Consider the following 6,000-nt stretch of genomic DNA (forward strand, 5'->3'; position numbering starts at 1 on the left):
GATCTCAGTGAATGCAAAGACCCCCACACACACACTCCTTGGTTTTCTGTAAGAGAAGTCTCTGGGCATGCCTGACTTCCGGAGAGAAGCTCAAACGGCTTCCCTTTGTCTGGATCGCGCCGCTGCTTCGAAGTCACCTCCGTTCCAACCCGCAGGGTTTTCTTCCCAGGGAAAAAACAATAATTTCTGGCAGGCAATCCTTTTCTCGCAGGTAACAGAAGACCACGCGATTATTTTGTAAAGTCACCGCTGTGAAAACGGCGATTTCCTCACTAGATACATTTTTAAAATCACCTGGGATAACCAAGGAGGAGGAAATAAAGTCCAAACAAGAGAATCACCTGCTAAAAAGGCAACGTTAGAAGAAGGATTTTTTTAAAAAAATCTGTCATCATTCTAAGAAGGAAACTGGATTTTCAAAGAAAAATAATAATAGTTCTTTCCCAGGTTCATTCCCATGTCATAAATAATTTTAATACTTCCTGCATTGCCGCAGACTGACGTCTATTTGTTGACGGTCGGCGTTAAAAGAAATGTTAGGCTCAGCCCGTTTAGAGTTTGCCCAAATATTTGGCACGCTCTTTCACAATATTCCTCCCCTCCCCTCCCCCCGCGTCTATCCAACTGTATCTGAAACTTTCTCCAACGCGGTTCTCCGACCGATTTGTCCCACCGACAGTTCCGGCCGGGTGGATTAGGCTGAGAGCGCGCGACTGACCCCAGGTCAACCGAGTGCGGGGGATTTGAACCCAGGTCGCTTGGAGCTAGTTTGGCACAGGCCAGTTGGGGGAGGGGGATTAAGGAAGGAAAAATGCAGCGCGCCCTATTTAATCTGAGATTCCAAGATTGCTTTGGATTTCAGCGGGCGAGGGTGCAAAACCAACAACATTTGTGGCCTGGCGCGTTGGGAAAGAACACATCCGGCGCTGTTTTTAATCTATACACCGGATTATATGATTGCCTGTGTAGATGTAGATGGGATGCGAGGTCTGTCCAAGTATCCCTCTAAACGCCGACGGGGGGGGGGGGTGTCCTTTGCGAACAAAGCAGCTTTGAAACCCTGATCCAATCGACTGATCAGAGCCCGGGGTGGACTTTAATGGGGGTGGGGGGAGAGCCGGAATCTTAACCCTTAACACAAAGATTATTCTCAAAGCTATTTTCTCCCTGTCCCGCTCCCTCTAATCCTAAAGTCAGCCTCCGCTCCCCAAATGCATGTTGAACTCTTCCCCCCCCTCCCGCCCCCCAAAATAACCTTTCTGGTTATCTTTGAAGGAGCCTTATCTTGTTCAAGGGATTTCCTTACCGGATCGCCTCCTTCTCTCGCCCCCACTCCGCGCGCCTCACTTCCAGCAAACCTCTTGGTAGATCTTGGGAGGGGGGGGCACAGATCCTTCCCCAGCGGCCTTTACACCGCCGGACGCCGCCGCCCCCCTCCCCCACAGACCGGCTTGGAGCAGCGGAAATACCGCGGCGCTCCGCGAGGATCTAAGCCAGCGCGGAAACGGAGCCCCGGCTCCGCCAGCGAGACAAAGGCCCAACACAATTGGATTTCATTTGGGGTCCTGATTTAATATTTTCTCCTGATTGAAGGAGAGGGGGGAGTCGTCGAGTTCTCGCATCTCTTTCGAAGGGGGGGGGCAATTTCAGCCTCAAAGGGAAAAAATAAAAGCAATTGGGGGGGGGGAGTTAAGAAGAAAGACTGCGCAAAGGCAGAAAAGGCGTGAGTAAAAGGCGACCGGGAGTAAGAGCGTTTCGAATTTAACCCTGCCCCCTCCCCAAGAAAAAGCCCAGGCCTCTTCCCTTCCCCGGGTCTCTGTCTCTCCCCCCGCAGCAGGTCCCTGTCCCCCCCCGTCGACTCTCTCCCCCCTCTCTGGCCACCCCCCCTTTCATCCCGGCGCTATTTTTAGCCCGGGAGACTCGGGCCTTGGCGCCAGGCCGTTTAAGACCTGTCAAAGTCCTTCATATTCCCCTCATGTCACAGGGGGGGGACCTGCCCGCCCCCCCCCAAGGCCCCTGCCTGCCCGAGCACTGCAATTTGCTCTTCTCCCGAGCAGCCCGGGCGCACTGACCTCAGCCAGCGGGGCTGCTGGTATCCTGTCCGGCCCACTTAGCCAAATTGCGGCTGATTGATGAAAAATAACATTTCTCACAAGGAGCCCCAGCCCCTCCCCTCCCCTCCCCGCGATCCGCTCCGGCTCCCGAGGAAATGAATGGAAAATTGCACCCAGAGCGGGCCAGCCGCCGGGAGGAAGGGAGGGAGCCAGCCAGCCAGCCAGCCAGAGGGGGAGAGAGACCACCGCCTCGGCAGCCGCCAAACTGGGGACTGAGCGAAAGCCGGGGCTGGTTTGGTTAGGGGGTGGATTTCCCCAAAGTGCCCCGGAGAGGCAGGGCGGGTGGAAAAGCGCGCTTACCCGCCAGCAGGATTCCCTCGAAGCTGAGCGAGCGTGAGCCAACTCACAGCTTTTTAGTCTTCGGCTCACACCTTTTGGTCTTCGCTCAGGAAGGCTGGCCCCAGAGCACACCGACTGATGCAGCAGCTCACCACTTCCGTGCCACGAGCTCACCAAGGAGAATGTTTGCTCACCAGGCCCTTCGGCGGAGAGGGAACATTGCTCCGGAGGAAGCCCCGCGGCCTTTCCCTAGAACTGGCTCCGAAGCCAGCGGCCCTTTGGAAAGGAAGCCTTCTGCGGGGGGTGCGGGTGTGGGGCAAAGTTCCCTCTAAGCTGCTGGCATTGAAGTCGTGAGCTAGTGGAGAAATTAGTGTGAGCTGGAGGCTAAAAATCGGTGAGCTAGCTCCCGCTGACTCAGCTTCGAGGGAACCCGGCTCATAAGCCTCCGCTGCATTTTGAAGCCCCCTTTGCCCCCCCCTCGCCACACAGCCCAATGAAGCCTTCAGCACCTCTGGGTCTCTTTTTGAAAGGAAGTGACAAACTTTGGATTCTTGTGTCCAAGGTTCCTTCTAAGCTGCAGAGTCTTGAGAGCAACAATTCGACTTTGTGAGCTCCTGGCCTTAAAGCGGCGAGCTCCTGCAGAAACCAGTGTGCTCGGGGGTCGTCCTTCCTGAGCGGAGACAAAAAGGTGTGAGCCGGAGGCTAAAAACCTGTGAGCTAGCTCACGCTCACTCAGCTTCGAGGGAACACTGGTGGGTGGTTCCCCGCCCCCCAGCACGTTTACTCGGGAGTAAGCCCCGCTGGCGATCCAGCCCGCGTGCCCAGCCCGTGACCCTCGAATTCCCTGCCGGCTCTGGGCGCGTTCTGGCCCTCGCCTTCAGCTACAGAGAGCAGAGCGCAAAGTGGCGGCCACGTTTGTTTTTCTCTTTCAGGAGCCTTTGCGGCGGGGAACCTTTTAAGCGACTCAGACGGCTGACGGAAGAGCCCCCTCCCCTCCCCTCCCCTCTTCTCCTTGCCCGGGGAGAGGAAATATTGAGATTCTTTTTTTAAAAAAATCAGATATATTCATTTGCATTTTTTATTTTATTTCTTGGAAGGATTCTAGAATGAAATGCTGCGGGGTGTGGGCTTGTTTCTCTGCTCGCCCATTGAAGAGAAAGACGACAGTTCGAAATAAAATTTCTTTCTGACTTCAGCGGTGATTTTGTGCAGCGCTCCAGCAATCTGCCCTCCCCCGGTGGCCTCGGCGGAATAAAATCTCCGGCGCGCCTGCTCTCCAGAGATGTGCCAGGGAAATAACGCACCCTCTGCATTCTGTCGTGCGGTTCCGGAAGAAGGGGAGGGAAGAAGACAGATGAAGGCATGTTAGGCCCAAACGACGCCCTGCTAGAACCCGATCCTATGCCTGACAGGGAATGGCTGCGAGCACACATGAAAGAATGTACTTTCCATTCGCTTTCAAGGTACTTTCCAACCGGATTTCACTGCAGGGTGCTTTCACGCACACAAAAATATAATGCGCTTCCAATCGACTTCCATTGCGTTTGGAAACTGGATTTTACTGTGTGAAATGGCCAACTCCACTTGCAAACAGTTGGCGAAGCGGATGGAAACCGCACCATTTAGCATGGGTAAAAGCACGCAGCCCCTGGCAGGTTCCAGCTGGAAAGTGCATTGAAAGGGCCTTCTTCAATCACAGCCAATGCGTCCGACTTCAAGTCCCCTTGAGTTCCTCGGGACAGATTTAAGATCATGCCTGGTTGCCTTCGGATCACAACCGTCAGATCATTTTTAAAAACACTCACACAAGTAAAAAGGAAAAGTGTAGCAAAGTAAGAAAGATAATTCCTCGCGGAGGCGTTTCACACCGAATTTGAGGATCGCGTTAGCAGAATTAATTCTAACAGCCTCCCGTCTCCCTTCACACCAGAAGGGCCTCAAATAAGGCTGCTCTGAAACCCCCCCTCCCCTCAATCGCAGGACCATTCAAAGAGGAGGCAAAAAGGAGTGGTTGGTGGATCGAACCCCTGCAGGGCAGACACAGGTAGCTTTAAACTGCTCTCCCGCAGGATCTTATGTACGAAAGCCCCATTTTGCTGAGTAGGGCTTCCTTCCGAGTCAAAACGCTTGACGCGGGTCTCTCCTCTCCCAAAGCCGAGTTAAAAACTCCAGGATTGTGCCCATCGATGCTAATTAATGGGATGATTAATTGTGCCAATTCATGGAATGTTTAATTGTGCCAATTCATGCTAATTAATGGAATGACTAATACTAATTAAAGGGATGATCCAGGAATCTCGAAGGATAGAGACCCCGTTTCAAACCAGTCCGGGCAGTGGGTTTTTTTTTTTAAATGGAGTGCTCACTCGTTTTGATTTCAAATCGGATTGTAATCCGGAGTGGCCTCCCTGTACAAGGGGGTCGGAAAGAACAGGTATCGTTGGGACAGGATCCAAAGGCGCCCCTTTCAGGATTTAGTGGGGGAGGGGGCAGGAAAGTTTGGGGGAGGGGGCCAGACGGGTTCACAGACAAGCCAGGACGCGGCAAAGAAGGAAGGAAGGAAGGAAGGAAGGAAGGAAGGAAGGAAGGAAGGAAGGAAGGAAGGAAGGAAGGAAGGAAGGAAGGAAGGAAGGAAGGAAGGAAGGAAGGGAGGGAGGGCAGGTGAAGATAAATTCTGGTTTCTTTTTGTGTTTCTCCCCCCCCCAACAGAAATCCAAGTGTTCTAAAGGGAAAGTCATTTTACGGTCTGGAACACATGGGGGAGGGGGGCCCCTAATTTCTCCTCTTCTCTTCTCTCCCCCCCCTCCACCCGCCACGGTATCACGGTATGTCTCAAACCAAAGGGGGGGGGGGGGTGATACATTTATTGAGAAATGGCAGCGGTTTAATTTCAGTCAACCTTTCGAATTAGCGGCGCTCAGTCCCGGCACTCTGTGTGGGTCTCCGAGTCCGGATGAAGAGAACCGAGGACACCCCCCCCCCCCCCGCTCCCGTGTCTCTCTAGGCCAGTCTTAGCCGCAAGAACTGAGCACTGGCCGGTAAGCCGCCTCCCGAGAAGAGCCTGAGCCCAGCGACTTCCCATCCAGTGGGGGACAGAACTGACTCCGAAGCGAAGTAGTCCCGCTTGTGTGAAGTTGACTTTTTCAAGTTCGAAACAGAGCAAACGTTATGCTCTGCAGTCATTAAGTATCATTGACGTGTACTGTCGCATCCGAACAGAACAGAATTCTGTTCTGTTCTGGTGTAGAACTAAAGATGGTAGGAGCTCCGTGGCGCAGAGCGGTAAAGCTGCTGTCCTGCAGTCCAAGCTCCGCTCACGACCTGAGCTCGATCCCGGCGGAAGCTGGGTCCAGGTAGCCGGCTCCAGGTTGACGCAGCCTTCCATCCTTCCGAGGTTGATAAAAATGGGTCCCCAGCTTGCTGGGGGGGGGGGCGGGAGTGTAGATGACTGGGGAAGGCGGTGACAAACCACCCCGTAAAAAGTCTGCCGTGAAAACGTTTTGAAAGCAATGTCACCCCAGAGTCAGAAACCTTTACCTTTTAGAACTAAAGAGGTCGGGGGAAAACTGTGTCCTGATTCTCCCAAGCAGGGTTCTTAGAGATTCCC

The sequence above is a fragment of the Heteronotia binoei genome, chromosome 18, assembly GCF_032191835.1.
Source record: "Heteronotia binoei isolate CCM8104 ecotype False Entrance Well chromosome 18, APGP_CSIRO_Hbin_v1, whole genome shotgun sequence".
Taxonomy (NCBI): domain Eukaryota; kingdom Metazoa; phylum Chordata; class Lepidosauria; order Squamata; family Gekkonidae; genus Heteronotia; species Heteronotia binoei.